The 23,601-nt window shown below is 32.7% G+C and overlaps 2 long non-coding RNA genes across 8 annotated transcripts in view; one reads left to right on the forward strand and one right to left on the reverse strand.

The window, feature by feature from the left end:
- Window positions 1–23,601, forward strand: part of LOC149788845 (uncharacterized) — a 147,999-nt gene that overhangs the window by 7,233 nt on the left and 117,165 nt on the right. For all 7 annotated transcript variants that reach the window (XR_016424262.1, XR_016424261.1, XR_016424263.1 and 4 more), the window contains exons 3-4: window positions 92–182; window positions 9,682–9,794. This is a non-coding gene — a long non-coding RNA (uncharacterized LOC149788845). The remainder of the gene's footprint in view (window positions 1–91; window positions 183–9,681; window positions 9,795–23,601) is intronic.
- On the reverse strand, window positions 16,138–20,356 carry LOC149788846 (uncharacterized). The gene is made up of 2 exons (XR_016424448.1): window positions 20,231–20,356; window positions 16,138–16,415 (listed from the first exon to the last, which is right to left on the reverse strand). It is a non-coding gene; the product is annotated as an uncharacterized LOC149788846 (long non-coding RNA).

Below are 23,601 nucleotides of genomic sequence, written 5' to 3' on the forward strand. Positions count from 1 at the left end.
ACATTAAAAATCAAACACACACACCCCATTCATAATTTATCTCTCTCCCCCATCTTGCTATCTTAACAACTTTTCATTATTTATTCTTCAGACTTAAATTCCAGACACATCATATCAAGCTTCGCATGTTTAAAGTGTCCTGATCTGTCCCTCATTATCATGAGTACACTGCATCACACAAGGTATGACATGTATCATCATTAACTGGGTATAAATGAGTGTTGTCAGTATTAATATATCATATGCATTAACAAGTAACACTTTAGTTTTGTTTTTCACAATTTAATGGATCATATATTTAAAAAAATGTTGGTTATATATGTCGATAATTTTCAAAATATTGAAATACATTATTGCCCTCATAAAACACGTTTTAATCACACTGGTTAGGTAAAAGAAGATAATTTATTCCCAGGTTGTCAGATTTTAAATAGCCTAGTTTATGTCGAAGATCAGCCACTTGCAATATTTATCTTACTCACTATTCAGCCATATTGCAGTTTGAACCGAACAAAAACACCTCAAGTTTGTAAAGAATTAGAATTATTTTATAACAAGATAAATTAATTAGATAAACTGGTTAGTCATGTCTGACCGATTTCCATCTCATACGGACAAATTGTAATCCCAATGTCTTGCAGACGTTTTGACCTGTAATGAAACGTGCAATTATTACTAAAACAAACCTAATATATTTTAACTAACTACAAGTCCATCCAATCGTTTTATAAAGATTGTATATGAAAATAGCTAAGGTATTCAAGTTTTTCTGTGTTGTCACATGTCAGTATAATACATTATGGTATGTTATAAAACTTTGTTTGGAAATAAACTAAAACATATTTAAACGTAATAACCGATGAATAAATATAGAAAAGATCCAAGAACACATGGATCCAATAAATTCATCAAATACACCAGTTAACTTTCATTTTAAGACTCTTTTATACCTTTATCTTTCATCTTGCACCCGCATTCCTTGTTTTTTATTCATTTGAAATGTTTGTCTTATTCATTAGAATTTAATCACAGACACGTTTTCTTACATCTGACATATTTAAAAATGTCCTAACTTGACCCTCTTCTTGTGAGTCACGAAACCAATGACGATAAAGTTAACTGCTGAAATCTGTGTGAAAAATGCATCGTCATATAGGTTAACCTTTCCAGGGGCTTAAGGGGTAATATCAATATTAATATATCCAATATATTACAACTAACACTTTAATTCTATATTTCACCTTTTAATTGATTGTATTTTTGAAACCAGACTTTTTGTAACATGTACCACTTTTCATGTCTCCAAAATCAAGATCAATCAATAATTTTGGAAATAAGGTTTAATTAGTAAACCCCAATCTTGCTGATCTCTGTAGACCACTGCTAATACCACACTTAAATTTCATTACAAAAGTTTTCTCGCGTTGTAATTTATTCTGTAAATAGAATGCTTAGAAAACTTAGAGAGGCTAAAATAGGTTAGGTCATTAAAGTACACACCTGCACATGACGGTTTCTCAAGGTACAAACTTTAGGAAAGAAAATAGTGAAAGAAAACTAAAAATATATATTCACTCAACTGGTTTTCTACATTCCTCAACTGTTACCAACTGTTATAGGTTAACATAAGATACTTTTAATTTAACATTGATATGCATTATAATTGTTTCTTATGTTGCATGATAAAATATTCCAGTGCCTTTTATACGCTTTAAACACTGAAGTACTGCATCTCCCTCAGAGAACGCTTTGTTGACATTAGTATAGTAAGGTAAGAGGGTTCAATTGATCAAACAGATGCCTATGTCATTTCTAACTAGCCAGTTTATTCTCAATTTAATCTTTAGGCACAGTCATTCATGTATTTGTTTTTCTATTTCATAACAAAACTCATGCTGATTTGGACGAGATACTATTGTATTTTACCCCTTTTTAAAACAATGTTTTGACCCAAATATTAAAATATATCAGCCCAACGTTATAACAAGAATAAGGTATGATGGAAATGAAAATCAAAACTCAGCTATTTGCAATATTTTTCGTACTATAAAGTATGCTATGTTGCAATTTAAACATAGCGTTAGCAAAGGATTCCAAGTATGTTATATCATGAAAGATCATTAGATCGATAGACAGAATGATTAATAATCTTCTGACCTTATAAAATCATTTCCATAGCATACCCACATACTCGTCTCCAGTTTCTACCATATGTTACAGACTTTTATGGAAAGAATAGTTAGTGCTGAAAATACTAAGTCTTTAACCATCTTCTCTATTGTAGATTGGATTTTAAATTTTAATACATTAATGAGCGAGTAAATAAATGAAACTAGTATAGTACAAGATAACTCAATGAGTAATAATTTCATTCAAAATGCTAGCTCATTTTCACCATTTTTATCTCTCTTTATCTTCAATTTCAAAACCCCAGCAATTATTTCCATCCATCTTGCACTTGTTCTTCAGAATTTAAATCCTTCACATATTGTAACATCTCTCTCAACTGTTAAGGTGATCTGAACTTACCTTCATGAGCATGGGACATGATACTTACTAATATATTTGCATTATATTAGGCACAACATGCAAATAATGGGTAAACAAGGTATACTAATCACAATCATGCACCTTGATGATTAAGCTCGTCATTGTCATCTAGATTGATTAGTGAACTAGGTTTTGTAATCAGTCATGTCGTTTGATATTAGACTTGGCATAACATTCATATTAATCAAGATTAATGGACAAACTAGGCGTAGTAATCATAGGCATGTAGCTGGATGCTTAGACTTGGCAAAGCATGCATAGTCATCTAGTTTGATGGGTAAACTAGTCGTAGTAATCGTAGTAATGTGGCTTGATAGTTAGACTGTGCACATCAGTCATACTGTTCTAGCTTGATGGGTAAACTAGGCGTAGTAATAGTGTTGTAGTTTGATGCGTATACATGTATAAGCATTCATACTTATCTAGCTTGATGGGTAAACTAGGCGTGGTAAATCGTAGTCGTCCGGATTGATGGTTAGACTTGCAACAGCATTAATAGTTCTCTAACTTGATGGGTAAACTAGGCGTAGCAATCATAGTCATGTAGCGTGATGTTTAGACTTTGGACAGCATTAGGAGTCATCTAGTTTGATGGGTAATCTGGGTGTAGTACTCATAGTCCTATAGCGTGATAGTTAGATGTGCACAGCATTCGTCCTCTTCACGCTTGATGGGTAATCTAGGCGTTGTAATCGTAGTCATATAGCATGACGCTTAGACTTGGAACAATATGCATAGTCATCTAGCTTGATGTATAAACTAGGTACATTACTCGTAGTCATGTAGCGTGATTGTTAAATGCAGTCATGTAGCTTGACTTTTAGACTTGGCACAGCTAGCATAGTAATGTACCTGGACTGTTGGACTTGGCACAGCATGTATTGTCATATAGCTTGATTACATATAAATATTATGTAATGGCCCTTTTCTGTGTTTCTTATTTTCTTTGGTCTTTATTTTATTGAAATCCTGCATCAAAACGAGACATTTAAAATATGATTTGTTTGTGATTGTATTCCCAACAATTCTCTATGAGACTACAATTTCAAATATACATTATTTACTTTAATGCAGTGGCAAATATATGTAATGTCAGTCGACTTCCAAGTCACTTAATACATGAGATGTCATGTCATGAGGCTTCAAGGCTTTGACACATGATATGCAATGTCATTTGCCTCCCAGGCACTTGAAACATACTCTGCCATGTTGTCATACTTCCAAGGCACTTGACAATTATATTTCATGTTATCAGGATTCAAGGTATTTGACACTTACATGTCATGTCACTGAATTTCCAGGCATATGGCATGTCATGTTATTGAATTTCCAGGCACATGATACACATCATTTCAGGTCATTGGGTTTCCAGGCAGTTGACACATAGCATGTCAAGTCACTGGGTTTCCAGGCACTTGATACATATCATTTCAGGTACTTGGGTTTCCAGGCACTTCATACATATCATGCCATGTCACCAGGCTTCCTAGGAATTGACTCACGATATATCATGTAATGGGCCTTTCTGTCACCTGGCACATACCATATCATGTCAAAGTTCTTTAGACACATGGCTATTCAGTATATATCTAACCTTAACAATATCTTTACCATTTTGGAAAGAATAATCAAAACAGACTTCGGGATAATTTTGATACTGGTAGGTTTATTGTGTAGGTTTATTTCAAACAAACATTTCTAAAAATCTATCAAATTTTCAGAAAATATTTTATTTTATATCGATAGTTTTTTATGGTGCTTTTAATATTCTTGTTTGGAATAAGAATAAAGAAACTAATATTGACAAAATCACACCACCTACTTTCCACTTCGAAATCCTACTTTCATATGATAACCTGACAGGAAAATTACTCTAGAAAATAGGTACCCTTTGGTTCATTGGTGATATTTTGATCTCAGGTGTTGAAACATTGACTGGAGGCCTTGTTTGCATGTTTATAAGGAATCACACATAGGGTTTGAAAAAAAGCTTATGTATAAAATATCAGTGTATTTATAAGCCTGAATTTCCTCCAATAAACTATAGATCCAAGTTGTCAAATGTCAGAATAATGGGCCCTGGATATGATTACACCTCTTATATATGGCTTCCTAGGTACATATTTATTAGAAAACATTTACTGGTATGTTAAATCAATCTACTGTTCATTTTTACATCAGTTGAATTGAATTCTTGCCCTGCAAGGTAGCTGGAAAAAAACTATCTGCTGCTCTGGAAGAGCTTTCTCATGCGCACAGACTTCTGTGTGAGTGTTTAAGAGATGCTCTAGATTTGTTGATTTATCTCACTTTTTATTACAGTATGAATCTAGATTATTTGGCTATGGTCAAAATGTGATTCCTGCAAAGAGTGATGATTAGTTTTATAGAATGACATTGATATTCCTACATATATGGATGATGAGTTTTGCTGACTGCTTCTCATATCCAAACCCAATTTTGAAGCCTGCGTCAACTATCGTTAACACTGTCCTGAATTTCATTTTGAGAGAACTGGTTAAAATAAGACCATCTCAGTTTAAACACAATTGCATATTACATGAAGTTATCTTGGGGGCATTGATAACTTCAAGAAGAGAGTTGACGTGCTTGGGCATTAGTATTCGGAGATATTGTGCCAGTCTCAAACAATCAAGACAGTTTTAAATAATCTCAGATATTATTGGCTTATCCAGAGGATTATGAAATGTAAGATACCATCAACATGTTTATAGAAAGATACAGCTTCCTAGGAATGAGTTGTTTTCCTGTTAGTACCCACATTAGCATACGTTTCCTGGGAATACATGGTGCCCAGGATGGTACCCACATTAACATACGTCTCATATTTATTATGAGTTCCCTGCTTCGTACCCACATTAGCATAAGCTACCTGCAAATAATTGGTGTCATATTACCTTAAGCTTCATGGAAATGTTGAGTGCCCTGCTTTGTACACATGCTAAAGTAAGAGTACCCAAGCATTTTACACAAACATGTCTGAACAGGAAGGCATGTCATTACATATGGTTGCAAGCTTTTTGCGATGCTAATATCGTTTTTACACATCATTTTTAGGTGTATCTCTTAGTTCCCATGAAGCTTTGAAAACCACTTAAGGGTAAATTTAGACGACTCAAAACTTTTGAAGCAATGTTAGTAAATACTGCCTTTATCATAATAATGCTATGTTGTGTGTAACATAATGTGTTTCTGATGCCTCATGAATAACACTTTAATATGTTGTGTGTAACATAATGTGTTTCTGATGCCTCATGAATAACACTTTAGTTCTTAATATTTTGTGTTAGAGAATAAATGGTAGAAGTTAAAAATGTCCCTTATTTAGTTGTCATTTTTTAATTATGGCCGTGGCCCAGAAGGACAGAAATCTAGATTTTTTTAATTTAATACTTATTGATCATATTAATAAGAAATGTAGGGAGCAAATTTATTAAAAATCATATTATTTTCAAAACTCTAAAGATCAACGCATAATACAGTTTTATCTGTCATTGGATTTTGACAAATGTTTGATGCAACTAATATAAAGAGAAATAGGGAGGAGAGGTCACTGCGACTCATCAAGGAAGTATTCAGTATTCTGTAAGTTGCTTCCGTGGAATGGGATGGGGGTTCATACACTCTTTCTGACGAGTATATTGTATTTGACTTTTACCACCTAATAAAGATTTTCCAACTAAAATGATGTCTTCAATACTGTCTTCCTTTCTGGAAATCAGAGCAAAATAATTTTGTTTCAAGCTTTTTTCTGCTGGAATATTAAAAAAGATTCATAGAACAAATAACATATTGTATTAAATGTCTGGACCATAATGCAATACTGAAATAGTTAGTCAGTGCTGCGCATGCCATGAATTAATATTAATGAAATAGAACATCGTGAAATTAGGCATCATCCAAGTAAGTGGATAGTGAGCCTCTTAGACATGATGTCTCCATACAGTTAATTCGTCTTCATTTAGCAGTATCGTTTATGTAGTTTATCACCTTTTAATGTTTTTCCAACTAAAATTATGTCTTCAATAATGTTTTTTCTGCAAATCTGAGCAAGATTATTTTGTTGCAAACTTGTTTTGTGCTTTAATATTAAAAAAGAATCCTGGAACAAGCATACTCCTTTGTATTAAATTTTTGAACATTGATGTAATACTGCACTATTTAATATTAATCAAATAGATCCTTGCAGGATTATGCATCATTCAAGTAAGTGGATGGTGGGTCTCTGAAACACGATGTCTCCATACAATTAATGCATCTTCATTTATGAATCAAGCTCTTTATGATTTAATTCTAACGTTAGTCCAAAATTGCCTGGGACTAGGAAATGTTACTAAACGTTTTAAAGGTAGCTCTCTAAAAATATAATGCAATAGTCAGGGGTGAGGACTGAATAGGCAAAGATAAAAAGGTTTGAAAAGACATCACTGACTATAATACAGTTTAATTTGCTATGAAAAGGCCACCCATTCTCTCAGCAAAGATATGGTCTCTCAGACCAGGTAATCTAACTGTAGAAGGTCATTATCAACATGACCGATTAATATGTGTATATAAAATATGGTATTTGATGGTAGTACTGTCAAGGGAGGTTTTACAGCATTGTGAGAACCAGAATATTTAATCTGTTTTGTGTGAGACAAGGATGATATACTCAATATAAACATTTTTTAAAAAAAAAAAAAACATTTCTGGATTGTATTTTGAATGATAAAATCAATCAAAACAAAAATATAAAAGTAACCTGCACATAAAAGAAAGGTCTTGCAAAAATGTAAAGTAGGTTATTATGCATTGCAGTTTTCTTCTGCTGATCTATAAGTGCTGACTGAAAATAGTAAACTTTTTATATTCTCCCTATCTTATTACATAATCGTACATACTGCAGATCAAACCATTTAAAAACACAAATATTCAGGTAATGCCAAACCTAGCATGAATAGTATATACTCTCTTCATCCTATCATAGATGCAAATAATACCATTAATATTCAGGCAATAAAACCCCAGTATGAATAGTATCTACCAGTAAATAACATTTAGTATAAAGGACAGTCACTGCACACAAAGCATGCAATCAAATATCCACAATCCAAAAAGACACATTTTCCAAATGTCCCATCTTTATAAAAATTCACGTTTCTGAAAAAACCCACTAATTTATAATAATAAATTAAGAATATGAAATTGTCTTGAAATTTAAATACATTAATGAGCAAGTAAATATAATACAATAGAAAAGATGGTTAAAGACTTTTAGTGTTATTAATTTTGAACTCAGATATACTTGACCAGATGGTTAAAAGTACTTTTGAAATGCATCCTGGGGAAGAATTTATTAGTTTTCAATACAATGAAAGAAATTTAATTTGGCAATTTTCAAACTTTTCAAATGTCAAAAAAACAAATGAAATGTTTCTTAAGCTATTACAAAACACATCAACATATTAGAAAGATATAGCTTGCAGAAAAGGCAAATAAGCATTCATTGTTTCTTACTTAGACTTGTATTTTGTTTTGTACATAACATATTTTACAAGACTAATGATGACTAAAATTTCTCCCTATGGATCCTCTATCTTTTATGTGCTTCGGATGCCTCTCTAGTATTTTGCTTTTCAGTGTTATTTATTATGAAGTCCTATGAGATCTTGAAGCATTTTCTAAAAAAAAAGATTTGGACATTTCACTGTAGTTGTTGTTTTCCTGAGTTCCTTCATGTTCAACAAACCTTGAACTTGTTAAAGACCTATCTGTGATTTTTTGACATTAGACATGGATCATTTTTAAAAATGTTATCAAGCTCTCCTTTATGTTTGTATGGAATTATATTTACACAGGCTATTTTGTTCTTTTTCATTTCTGCAGCATTAATTAGCACATTCCATATCCCAGAAACTTGATCAGTATTATAACTGTACGCATTGACCTTCATGGTGAATGTAATCTTTTCGGAATTATTGTTTGCTTCAAGATGCCCAATTTAAAAGTCTGCTTTACACTTGTTTGAGGACCGATTCTTCCTTATTCCAATAACCTGGCTCTGAAATATATTACTGTTTTCATATCTGTCACACTAGACTTTTTAAATAAAAAAAATATAATACACTGAGCATACCCTTTTAGAAAGTTAGTATTACAAACATATTGAATATGTGGTTTGGTTTATGATTGATTGCTGTGCTCTGCCTTAGAGATTTTAGAGGGTATTTTACTTTCAAAGGTGTATGTGATTTCTTGAACATTGTGTAGCTGTGGTATTTGTTCTAGGTAAGCTGTATATAAAGTCATGTCTTTGAGATTCACTTAATATGCATTACATTTAGTTTGCCTTGACTAAATGAGATAAAAAAGTCATGTGAACAAATATTCATAACAAATGCCGAAGAGAAAGAAATTCAAAAGCTAACTTTGTCGAAATTATGTTGTGATATATATATATATATATATATATATATATATTTATATATATATATATATATATATATATATATATATATATATATATATATATATATATATATATATATATATATATATATATATATATATATATATATATATATATATATATATAGTGCAGCGTGAAAAAATATCCTTTAGATTAAATTATCTTTCTTTATTTCTTTTGTCCTCATTTGCACTCATCTTGACTAAGAAGAACAGTCTAGTATGTCCTAAGTGAAAATGTTGCTGATCAGACATCCGATATGGCAGGCATGGCATCCATCTTGAAAGTATTATTATCTATACCCCCATGAAATGGATGTTCATGTTAACGTGTTGTTTTCGCTTGAAGCCTTTACATATATATCTGCTGTCCTAAATACGAATTGTCAATGCTAATCACAGATTATAAGATCATATCCCTAGGAAAGAGTGCGCCGAAAAAAAGCAAGAAACCGAGAGAAAGAGAGAGGGAGAGAGACAGAGACAGAGCCAGAGCGATAGAGGGATGGGGGAGACGAGGAATTTATTCACTGGAAACGAAATATGGTTCTTCACTGCAAAAAGTAAGATTTATTGCATGTTTGTACCTGATGTTAAGGACAGATCAATGTACAAAAAGCTAAGCATCCTGATGCAATGGCAGAACGTTTCTTTTCCCAGAGACACACCGCTTTCGATGAAGGAAGAATTCGAACCTGCGACGCATAAACAGCACGTGCGGCCGACAAGTCAGAGACTCTTGTAACAAATGTGATTTAACAAGAAAGAACATGGTAAATGAAGGGTACAAATATCGATTAAATTAGCAATAATCAAAACATAATTATGTACTGTTTAAAATAAAATCTAGTTTGCTACTACCATTTCGATATTCCAATGTCTGAATGACTTCCATATATTGAACCCTAACCCCATCCATAATCACATCGCTTTGTAAGTAGTATCAGCTTACGGTCAGATATTTTTTAAAGTTGTTTCATCTGTCGTCAACGTTGTAGCACGACACTACTTTTGCAGCCAAGTTTACAGACATGGTTTTAATGATAAAGTTAATTTATGTGTTTAACTAACATGTACAGCAGTCGATAAAATAGGTTTTGCTAGAAATGTGTTTGAATATATTTATCGATTAAAACATGTTATTCTATGGAGCTCCTCAGTTAACTGATTGAGCACTAACGTAGATAAACAGTGCAAAGAAACATAACTTTTAACGATGAAATATGAAAAAAGAGTCATGGATTGCCAAAAATCTAGTCAATAAAAAAGCCCATCACATTAATGGCTGAATAATTTGATTATTTTCACACCAGTTACGTTTAAAGGTTACTAATATTCCCTGATTTTCCATACTGATTATACAGGATATTTATAAAAAGGCCTGATACATGTTAAGCATTGTCAAAAATACTCTTACATTCCCTTTAGTTTGTGTCTGATTGATGGATATAAGTTGAATGACAGTTGAATTATAGCAGAGTATACATTTTAGTCTTACTGGCGATGTGCAACTATAGACAAGAAAAAACCTGCTAGATCCGCCTGATAATTTTAACTCTATGGATTTGAAAAGTAAGCTCAGCAGCAGAGGGGGTGAATAGACCAAAAATTTAGAATATAATAAAGCTTCCTACGAAGAGAGAGCGAACAGACCAAGTTTTTATACCAAAATGTTTACTCCCTGGATTTGAATAATAAATTATTTTAATACTAGTCCGTACATTGTTTCAACTCTACATGTATGCACTTTGAGATGATGATACTACTGTTGCAAAGGATGAAGCCCATCAAGGTTGCTTCACCAACTATTCGTGTCTTTACATTCGGGATATTTATACAATCACCCCTAAGACATGTTTTTTAAAAAAGAGATTTAAACATTTTGAAAGCTAAGGTTCTTACATTATTACTGTGACGAGGAATGCAGCTAGGTGCTATGATGACATTAATTTGAATGGGTGATATCTACAGTTCGTCTATGCTGATCTGAGGTCACGCACCCACAATACATGGCTAAATGTTCAAAGTATGGAGATACAATTTAGAACAAAATGCTAATGAACAGTCAATTACAAGTAGTCAGGTTCCATGCATTTTGCTGAAAAACATAAGAAAGCAATGAAAATAAACTCTCCTTGATCTTGAATGTCGAATGTAAACTTGCACGCCATCAATTGATAAAACTAACACATGACTGGTCCGCCTGTTTCTTTATATGTATTCCTGCTTTATATGTATTCCTGTAATTGTGAAGTAGAATTGAATATTATCGTTTCAACTAAAAAAGAACAATGCACTTACGTTTCAATGCATCACTAAACATAATGACTCAGCTATTTCTTACTATGATCTCTTTATGGCCGCATGTAAACAAAACGATTAAAATTATCTGATTATTTTTTTTTTTGGCGAGTAGCTACTATTAAAAAAATTGCAAATGATCTGTACTTCAAAGTAACATGAAAGTTTAAACAAATATAAAGTATTCAATTCGAATGGTTATATTTTCGTTAATGCAATATAACTTATGTTGACCTTTTTCATTATATGTGTCCTGGCTACTGCCAAGTATAGTCTTCGTGAATTTTAAAACTTAGCAAATACAATGGAGTTTATGCAAATGCAAAACAATAAAACTGTTACGTAACGTGGTGTACATATATACCAATGTAAATTTAATTCCGCAAAAATGTCAGTAATTAAGTCATCATCAATCATTACATGGCCTGTTCTATGGATATATATTGAATTGGTTTAGTTACTGCAATAAATGAGTTAACCACCCTACCCCTCCCCCCCTCAACTAGTGAGAGAAGTTTATTTTATCACAAAGAAAAGAGAACCTTTCACAATTGCTCTTTTCGGGCCTTAGTATTTTTTCGGACCTGACACGGGTTGTCATTTCTAACCCCAGGCTAGCACCCATATCTGACAATTCTCGAGTGCTCATTTCAGACAGCATTTGATGATACACTTGGTCTATAGTTTCCAAGCAGTGTGGAGTTTACGCTACGCCTAATAACGTTTATCGTAGCATAGCGTCCAAGCTCCACTCATTGAACAATTAGATGTGGTTATAGTCATATTCAAATATCATTTACAGATTTGCTTAAATAATGAAATTGGCATCATTCTTTATGATCGTTCTGTCCAAATCTAAGATGTAGACTTACGTTTCGTTTCACACTATTGCTGTCACAGTTTTCAACAATGTCGATAATATCATATTTGGTAATTGCTCATTAAAGGAAGTGCCGCCTTTCGTCGTGATTGAACATTTTAGTTAATTGTATTATATGCAGTTGTTGTATTTTTGTAATACAAATATGTATTATATCAATAAAGATTATCCTCTCTGTGTCGGAATTGTAAAATCCCTCTCACACAATAATTCATTTCTTCCTATATTCGAACTCGGCAAATTTACATTCAGTAGCATTATAATATAAGGTGTGTCCAGCAAGCAAATCCAGTTCTTCTGACGCTTTTGACTTAAAGTTCATTTGTTTCATGGAAAAAGCTGTTGCAGCAAATTTTCATGTAATGACGTATACAATCCCAGAGAACAGATAATGTGAATCTTTGCGTTCTGGTGGAAGCTAAAGTGCACAAACAGCAGCCATGAAATGAACCAACTTCAAAACAAATGTCCGAATTGGGTCTCGGGGTTTAATGGAAAGGTAAAGCTGCTATGAACAAACTTGCGGATAAAGCGTTTGTCAGACATAACGTTGCCGCAGATTGGTTGGACCTTACAATCATTTTAAACGTACTTGCTGCGAATAAAACAAAATATCAATATGCTAATGAAATAATGAATCAATGCAAGATCATTTTTATTTGTAAAGATGAAAAAAAAGAAGTTGAACGACCACTTATTCCGTCCCTTTTTCTGAACTAATTTGCAAACTTTACAATATTCTCGTCATGCCGTTGATGTGTATAGAAATAACTGAACCAATTTCAAACTGCTGACGTCTATAGACATATTTTTTTTTCTTTCTATGAATACAGACATAACTGAAACTCATTCATGATGTTGGGTAATAAAGACGTAATTGAATCACATTCACACTGTACTAGAAACTTGCACCGCATTTGAAACTTAAACATTGTTTACATTTTTATTCGAAACGGATTTGACGACCAATCATTGATTAATGTGGCTTAACTATTTCTAAAAGTAAAATTGGTTAAAATGAAAAGGAAATTGGACAAACGCTTGTACTGCTCAGACTGCTCATAATGGTAATACATTCATCTGAGACATGCTCATGTCTGTAAATAATTGGACACATGGATATTGCTGTAAATATATTTTTCAGAATTGTCTCCCTATACATTCACTTCATACTGTCCAAATCTAAGATGGAGTCGTCAGTTTTGCGTCACACTATTGCTGTCACTATTTGCAACTATATCGATAGTATCATATTTGGTAATAGATCGTCAACGGTAGTGCCACCTTTTGTCATGATTGAATGTTTTAGTTAATTGTACTAAAAGCAATTGTTTTATTCTTGTAATACATATATGTATTATCTCAAAATAGAATATTGTCCTTTTCGTGTAGGTATTGTAAAATGCCTCTCATACAATAACTCATTTCTTCCTATATTCTAACTCGTCAAATTTACATTCAGCAGCATAATAATATAAGGTGTGTCCAACAAGCAAATGCAATGGTTCTGACGTTATTAACTTAAAGGTCATGTATTTCATGAAAAAGAGGTTGCAGCAAATTTTCATGTAATGACGTATAAAATTCCAGAGAACCGATTCTTGAAAGTTTATGAATCTTTACGTTCTGGTGGAAGTATAAGAGCACAAACATAAGTCTTGAAATGAACAAGCTTCAAAACACATGTCAGAATTGGGTATCGAGGGTTAATGGAGAAGTAAAGCCGCTATCAACAAACGTTCGGATAAATCGTTTGTCAGACCTTACGTTGCCGCTGACTGGTTGGACATTACAATGTTTTCAATCATACTTGCTGGGAATAAAACACCAAGATATCAATCTGTTACAGAAAAGGATGCAAGATAATTTTAGAGTTATTGTGAAGAGGCACCAAAAATGTTGAACGATCACGTGTTCCGTCCCTTTTTCTGAACTAACTTGCAAACAATATTCTCATCATACCGTTGATGCATAGAAATAACTAAACATTTTCAGACTGCTGAGATTTATAGACATAATTTAAAACTATAAATGCTATGAATAAAGACATAACTGAAACACTTCCATGCTGTTGGAGAATAAAGACGTAACTGATCCAATTTCGTACTGTACTTGACATGTGCACCGCACCTGAAAATTAAAAAGTTTGTCATTTTTATCCCGTTCTTTTCTAAGACACGGATCTGTGGAATAATCATTTTTTAATGTGGCATAGCTCTTTCTAAAAGTGACATACTCCAAGGAAAATGGTTAAAGTGAAGAAGACCTTAGCGAAAAGCGTGTCTAGCTCAGACTGCAATTAATAGTAATAAATTCATTTGACACATTTGCATGTCTGTAAATATCATTGACAGAAGGATATTGCTGTAAATACCATTAACATAATGGTCATCCTATACATTCATTCGACTGATCGGCCTATCTGTAAATATATTTGACAGATGAGGGTATCTATGTAAATACATTCGTCAGGTGGATATCTCTGTAAAATTATCGTGAAAGTAGTTTATCTTCAGAAATAAAATTGCCAGATGCATGTGTCTATAAAAACACTTGATATGTGTGTTATCTGTATTTAATTTGAGTTTTTTTTTGTGAAGTAGTTCGTTTATTTCATTATATGCTGCTGGTAATGGAAAATTGAACATAACTAATGACCTTGTCCAAGATCAGTGACAGTTTTGTAAACAAAACTGGATAACAATAAGGATTAACAAGTTATGGTGAGTCAAGGACATTATAATATCTTCACGCAGCCAGACCTTGTGTACATGCTCTATTGTAACAAACCAACTATATTTTCTAGATTAATGCTCTTTTGACCCTTATCTTGACTTCTCTTTCAAATATAATAAAAAACGTTTCTAGTATATTATAAATATTGTTGACTTGTAAATTAGTCATCTGAGGAGAATCGATTGGGCAGTATATTTGATTTGGGTGAAGTTAATGTAATCAGATAGTTCATAAGTGTACAGAAAAGGTCTCAGAAATAAAGCTCTTAACCATAGTGATTTTGAAATATAGTGAATATAACCTGGGGAATCTTGGATTATTTAATTTCAATTCAACTAAAGACTGGTGGCACAATTTAAGCCATTGATATATTATTAGATTTAAGACTACTGGCCACTACAGGTACATTTCAATCTTCAGCTCGGAGATTATTTTGAATAGCACTTTCGATTATGCAGAACTTTGCTCACTACAAATTGTGTTTGCAATAGGAAGACTATTTGGTATTTAATTCGCAATGCCGTAGGTTATTCTGACATTATCACATGTCACCTATGCGTATACATTATTTGTTGAATTTAACAAAGCATGCTGCTTATAACTCTTTTCTGACACATAGATTTAGAACATAGGGTCTTTAAAAATGATCTTTATACAAAAACGTTTGTCGGATGCATCGTTCTGTAAATACATTTCTCAGACATTCCGCTATGTTAATATATTTGACAGACACGTCTTTTCTCTCAATACATTTGACAATTGGATCTCCCTGTCGAATTTGTAAATAATTCATATCTGAAAATGGAAAGGATTTGATTTAAACCCTGAAACCTTTTGACATGGAAAATGTTGTAGAGATAATAATCTAGTCAGAAAATATAATCCTATATATGCCACCATTCTTCGTAAATCATAACGTATGTTTAATTTAGTCTTAAGGAAGTAATTTTAAATTTATGAAATGGTATACCGATGATTTACCCCCATGATGTTCTCATCACACAACATAATATATATATATATATATATATATATATATATATATATATATATATATATATATATATATATATATATATATATATTATTTATCAGCGTATTTTAAAAGTCATCTTGACCGTTTGCAGATTGATTTGTTTTTTAGATTGGTTCTGTTTGGAGAGAGAGAGAGAGTGACGCTGAGGTTGACATACACGAAAGAGACTTGCATCAACGTTTATTAAGAAATACATTAATCATTTGAAGTACATGTCCAATATGACAGTTCTGACTTGATCATAATGTAGTATATTTTAATTTGTAACAAATGTTCATAAGAAACATGTTTTATCTCTTCATTTTCACTTTCCATAGAGGCTCGATCCGATACGCCCCTGTCTGGTACAATGACGTTTGTCCCCGCTCAATGTATAACCCATCATGCAGGCATCACACGAGTACCATGCAGTGCAGCTAGTACATTTAATCACTCCACACGCTGTAATAATAATAATGATAATAATAACAATAATAATAATAATAATAATAGTGCTAATAATGACAATAATAAAAATAGGGCCGAAGAAGTCGTGGAAGAAGACGAAGAGGAAAGAAACAGCTTCATACCAGGAACATATCAACGATAAAATGTACACAAGATGTAACAATATCATTTTAATAAAGCTGCCGAGCACGAAGTACTACTACTGTAACTACTACTACTACTACTAATAATACAGATTACTTGCAACAAAACTTTTCGCCGATGCGGAAGTTTAGGATAATGCACACAGACATAAACTCAAATATACGGTCTACACACCTGAACACATGTTGGTCAGCCCTCAAAAATTGAACTCCCCCGACGGACAGATGGGAGGACCCATAATTTATATATTTGTTACATTATAAATATATAAATACTAATGACACACTACCAGCCTAGCGAGGTTAAAATGTAAAAGTATCTATTTTGTTATTTTCAATATTAACTAAGTACACGTTGATTATTGTCCCAAGAAATTCCATTTAGGGCATACGCCATTTTAGAACACTAACATCTAACTGCCGTTCGCGGTGGTGCTAGTCTTAAATTCTGCCTTCAATTGTATGCCAGAGCAGTTGCAGCTTCTCGTGGGTCAGTGATTCTTCTCGGAGTTTTCCTAGGTTCTTTCTCCACCAGATTTACTGGCCAACTTGAATAGAATATCATGAGCTGACAAATGGCATAACTCATTTAACAACAGCAACAGTATACGAATTACAAGGAACATAATAGAAGTGTTTGGATCATTCATTCCTTATTTTACTAGCATTGGACTCTATAGGTCGAATCGAATCAAATTAGCAACAGCATTTGCAAAATGTCGATAGTGACAGTATTAGTTCTAAATATCGTTGCTACAGTAGTAGCAGTCGAAGCAGCAGCATTAGTAGTAGTAGTAGTAGAAAATCGGCTATAACAGTAGGAGTAGTGGTACTTAGGGGTAATTCTACTGAAACGGTAGTCACAAAAGTGGTAATAATAGTAGGAGTAGCAGTAACAGTAGCAAAATGATTCCTAATGAGAGTAGACGTGGCAAGAAAAGTAGCAAAATGCGTCCTAATAACACTTCAGTTAGCAGTAACAGTAGTAAAACGAGTCATAATAACAGTACAAGTATAATAATATCCTCAAAGGATCTATCCCATTCGCATCTGCGCGAGACCATCACTCCAAGAGGTATACAGTTGGACATGTTTTCATACCATCCAACATGTTTATCGATCTTACGACACAATAAAATGGGGCCCCGAGTTGCCGAGTGGCCTAGAGGACTGCACGTTACGGATCACTGCCATATCACCTCTGTCTGCTTGAGACAGAGTATCTCGTTCAGCTAATGTGATTATGCGAGTTAGCTTGTCGGTATCTTCTCTTCGATCCGTGATTCTTTCCTGGGTTTTCCAGGGTTCTTCCTCCACCATTTATACTGTCCTCCATGTATTGCCTATCTTGTACTGAAAAATGGCGTTAAACCCTACAAGAACAACAGCAACACAATAATCTTGGAAATATTGGCAGATAATATGACATGCGATTGTATAAAACTATAATGGTGGATATGTTTCATTAAAAATGGCAAGACGTCGCAAGATAATACAATGTTGGACATGTTGTCATTCAATAAGTCAAGCGATGGGACGTTAGTATAATGTATATTTCGTTGACATTCCAAATGACAAGCAATGGTACGACACTAACTAGAATTGAAAGTTTTTTTGTCAGAAATAAAATAATGACTCAAATACCAAAATCTTTTCAAGAAGAAAATGCGGAGAGATAGAGTGCAGTTATCGTTAGACAGCTAATGTGTCCAGTCTGATTATCACACAATGTATTTGGTCCCTATGTCGTAATAGGCCGTTTCATTATGACGCCATTTCTTTCGGCTGTATGGCTTTATATACATAATTTCGTTATTACACCATGTATTTTGCAATATGGCTATATATACCGAGTTTATTTTTATACTCCGTATATGGGTCGAATGGTTTATTAGCACAGGAAAAACCTATGCAATTTAGCTAAAATGGGCCGCATGTCTTTACCTACAGATTTTCTTTACTAACCATGACAATGAACCGTATGTTTTTATAACCGATTTTCAATATTACACCATGTGTGTTTGCCGTTCGGCTTTATATGCCGAGTTTATTTTTATACTATGTATATGGGCCGTATGGCTTGATATACTGAATTTTTTATACTAAGTATATGGGTCTTATGGCTTAATATGAGCACAGGAAAACCTATGATATTTAGCACCTACTACCAAACACGAATTTTTAGATTATTTTTGGCCATAGCTATTACGTCAAAACAAACAATCTGGCAATAGGAAAACGAATTTAGCTTTTTAAAATCTCTAAATTTTTCAAAGATAACACTGTCCAAAATATTTAAAAGTTTTTTTTAAACAAGACTTGCAAAATGTATATGGGAGCAAATGCAGATGTATCTCAACAGCATAATGGCATGCATTCGAAACATATTCTGATGTTGTGGGGGTAGATTAAATTTTGTAACTATCTCTATTCAAATTACACTCTGACATTTTGGATGAGTGATCAGAACATTATTGCTTCGATGTATTCAAAACTAATTTTTCTGTTGTGGGGAAGTGACCTCAGCATTGTAACTACGAACTGCCTCTTAAATAGACTGATTCCTAACTAAATGTAACTCGTTCGGACATGATCAACGTTATGTAGTATTTAAGAACTAAACAAACTTGAAAGCATCTTTTCTAGTGATGATTTATTAAATATGTTGTACGTCACTGCAAGTACCATTATTTAATGCACATTAGACAGTGGAAAACATTCAATTAGAGTTAGAATTAGGTCAAATAATAAGGAGCTTAATTTAAATGATTTTTTGTACTGTACAATAAAGAATAAAATGATAATGTATTTAAGCATGCACATATAGTTGAAATGATACATACAGTTGTTATTTTTTCTGATTATAAATGTATGCGTCTTCGCACTCCCCTGGATTTATAATTTATATTTTAATAATCCATGAAGACAAACCTTTACTCTAGCTACATTTTAAATGCAATGTAACAAAGGACATGCCTAATGGCTGGTCAATGCACACTTAAGTATTCCATCCAATCTCTAGCCAGTATATACATTGTTTCCGAAGTTAATACAGTGAAGTTAATTTACGCGAATAGAACTTATTGTACATTTACATGATGCGTTCAATTTATTGGTAATGCAAATATCTAGTATATAAATCCCTTACACACCTTTTACATCTCCAACAAATTAATATGCAAAGACAAGACTATGCAGAAGATAGAAAACTGCATACACATAGATGATAAGTCCTAAGATATCAGACGCATAAGCTAATACATTTTTATCCATAATGGAGGAATTTCTACCCAATACCAAGTGTAATGGATGAAAGCCAACCGTTAGGGCAACAAACTGCTACAAAGATAAAGGCAATATTAGAAGTTAATAGGTCAAACATGAAGCTCATTAAGGTAACAGCATCAGCGTTTCAGAAAGTTACATGCCCAGACTTTGCAAAATAACCTCTCACGTTTTTAAGAGTGATTTAAAATGTTACAATATGAGGTTGATAGTACATTAGTTGGAGAGAAATCGATCTAGGAGTGATGTTGATATTAATTTGAATGTATTGGGTATATACAGTTTTACTCTGCTGACGTGAATTCACACAGCGAAAAAACAAGTTAGAATGATCAATGTATGAATAAAACATTTAAATAAAATTAAATAAAATATACTTACGAACAGTGAATTGGCCGTATGCAGGTTTCATGCATGTTGCTGCGAAACATAATAAAAAGAAAGAAAGAAAAATTTCTTTCATCGTGAATGTCGAATATCAACTCGCTTGCCTTCCGCTGATAGAATGAACGTACGACTGGGCCGACTACTCATTTATATACTCACCTGTTATTGTGCAGCGTAATTGGGAACGATAGTTGCACATAAAACTACGTATCACTTAATTTAAATTTAGTGCTACGTGTAATAAATCATACTTCTTACAATGTTTTCTTCAAGGTCGAACGTAAACAAAATTATTACATTTATCAGATTATTTTTCTGGCGAATAGCTACCCTTTGAAAATTTCAACTTGTAAGCAGTGGAAAGCAACAATAAAGTATAACGAAAATACACAGCATTCCATTCGAATAGATATATTTATAGAGTCTGCAATATAACTCATTTGGAACTTTCTCTTAAGCTGTGTGCAGGTTAATGCGTATTACAGTCTTGATGACATTTAATGCAATGGATTTCATGCAAATGCTAAACAATACAAAATATTTTACTAACTGAGTGATTTTGTACCGTATTGTAAATATTTAAGTTACAAGCAATGACTTCATGTCCTGTTCTGTAGATATAGATTCGATTTTTTTAGTTATATTTAACTACAAAGAAAATAGAAAGTGCTTCTTTTGGGCCTGAGATCGGTGCTCATATCGAACTTTTCACAAATGATTATTTCGGTACGTTCTCGAGTGTTCATTCCAGACAGCCTTTGAGAAACACTTATTTATATTTCTTTAAAGCCGAGTAGAGGTTCAGTAATGATTGTAAACGTTAATCGTAGTATAGTTTGAAAAATCCACTAATTCAAACAATTACGCGTGGCTATGTTAATCAAATATAATTGAATGATTTGCTTGAATAATGAAAATGGCATCATTCCTGGTGATTATCCTTTCAAATCTAAAACCTTACTCATAATTTTGTCTTGACACTATTACGGATGCACTTTTCAACAATCTCGATGGTATAATATTTGACAATTCTTCATTAAAGGATATGCCTCCTTGTGCCATGATTGCAAAACAAATATGTATTATTTCAATACAATTGTGTTTTAATGTGGGAGTTGTAAAATCCATCGCATTCAAAAGCGCATTTCTTCTAATATTCCAAGTCAGCGAATTTAGACTCAGTAACATTAATAATGACATGAAAAAGCCAAGAGAACATACAGTCGAAATTTTGTGAACACTTGAGTTCTGGCGGAAGTTAAGGAGCAGTAGAGAGAGTGCAGGGACACGTTTGTCACTGATAATCCAAGTACCGTCTACTTCACCCTGAACAAATATCTTTTTTTCTCTTCTGATAATTAATAATCGTCGTATCATCGACACCATCGGTGTTGCGTACCATCTCCATCTATGCGAAATTAATTTTTAACATTACAAATACTTTTAATAAGATATGACATCAAACAGAGCTGGTCTTGGTGGGTCAAGTGTCCTTCTAACAAGATCAAACCTATATTCAGGCATACACTTAATCTTTGATAATAACTCTTGTATATTATAATTAAGAGAAATATATATATATATATATATATATATATATATATATATATATATATATATATATATATATATATATATATATATATATATATATATATATATATATATATATACATATATAGATAGATAGATAGATAGATAGATAGATAGATATCATTGTTCAAACAAATAATAAATGCAAATTTCTTATGATAGGCTCTACAACTCATTGTTACGAAGCTTGCGTAAACTGTTAGGATTTTACTTACAATGTGTAAGGAGAGGGAGTTTAGGACCTAAACCGTGTTTGAAATGTGGTGTTGTGGTTAGAGGAAAAACACAGCTGTGTGTGCAGTGTTTTGGTAAAAATCACAGAGAGCTGAAAAGATATTATGATGCAAAATGTAATACTGATAATAATGACAAGGTCATACGAAATGCAGAAGATAATATCGCTAGATTTTCAAAATAATTATATAGACAAATGATCATTGAGACAAATAATATTGTATATAAATGGGGAATTTGTGAAACATTTAATCATCAACATGTCAATAATACTGGTTATCTTATATTCAATACCGTGGGAAATAAAATGTATCTTTGCCATACATTTATTTACGACTGTGTTCGGGGGGTAATCGAAGACGGTCTTGTGTCCGATCATATTAATGGGCTCAAACTCGATAGTTCATTACAAAATTTACGAGGACTTAAACTGATTGAGAATTGTAAATTTGGTAAGACTGTAATGATAATTAAGCCAAAGTAGTTGTAACTACAAATGTAGTGACAGGCGAAAAAATAGATATTCAATCGACATATGCAGCTGGCAAATATTTAGATATTTGCTGGTATTCAGTATACATTGTCGCAAATAATATAACCAAATCAGCATATTCGAAGAAGTATAGACAGAAAATAATACTTCATTATATCCCATTCTGTTTGCGGCAAACTCTCCAGATGAAGAGAGATACCTCTGTCGAGAAAAGCTCTCTCTGGTGATATTGCAATTTCTGCCTAAGTTATATGATCAATACGTGTTGGATTAAAATAGTCAATTTCTGATACAACTTGATTTTTTAAAATGTTATATAGTTTCAATGATTTTTATTTTTGATCATCATTAATATACTCCAGATTAAAATTTTTAAATAGATTTACTAATGGTGCAGATATGTTATAATTTTGTTTTTCATTTGTGAGGAACTTAAGTTTGGTTCTGCTGGTTTTTATGTTCTGAAGAAACCTCAGGCCAACCTTAAACAGATCGGATCGAAGATTTATAAGTATCTGCAACATAATCTCATAAAGTTGGTTATCAATTTAATTATGTGCTGGAATTCATCATTGACTTGTTCGATTTGATAGGTACCTGTGGCAATTCCAAAAATTTGCTAATCGGGAGTTTCATCATTTTTATAATTATTTGCAAATACAACCGAATTATTTGCTGGCAATCCACCGAATAATTTTAATAACATATTTGACCAGCTCGTAATTATTCTAGCGATCTTTCTTGCGCTGGAATTGCAGTTGCTAAGTTAACGTTAAGTTCAGTGTTTTTGGAGCTTGCTGATATCATAATTGTTTTTGACGGGGCTGTATTAATTACAATTTGCTTGAGTAATTCGTTCGGCGTTGACATTATTATTATTATTATTATTATTATTATTATTATTATTATTATTATTATTATTTTTAAAACCAGATGTAGATTCTATCAAAGTCATTGCTTCCTTGTAGATTTTAACCATCTCTGTGAACTCAAAATCTGATATTTATTTTATCACAAAGGATAATATCGAATAATTTGGAGCAAG

The sequence above is a fragment of the Sinohyriopsis cumingii genome, chromosome 11 (assembly GCF_028554795.1).
Source record: "Sinohyriopsis cumingii isolate HCF-2022 chromosome 11, ASM2855479v2, whole genome shotgun sequence".
NCBI classification, from domain to species: domain Eukaryota; kingdom Metazoa; phylum Mollusca; class Bivalvia; order Unionida; family Unionidae; genus Sinohyriopsis; species Sinohyriopsis cumingii.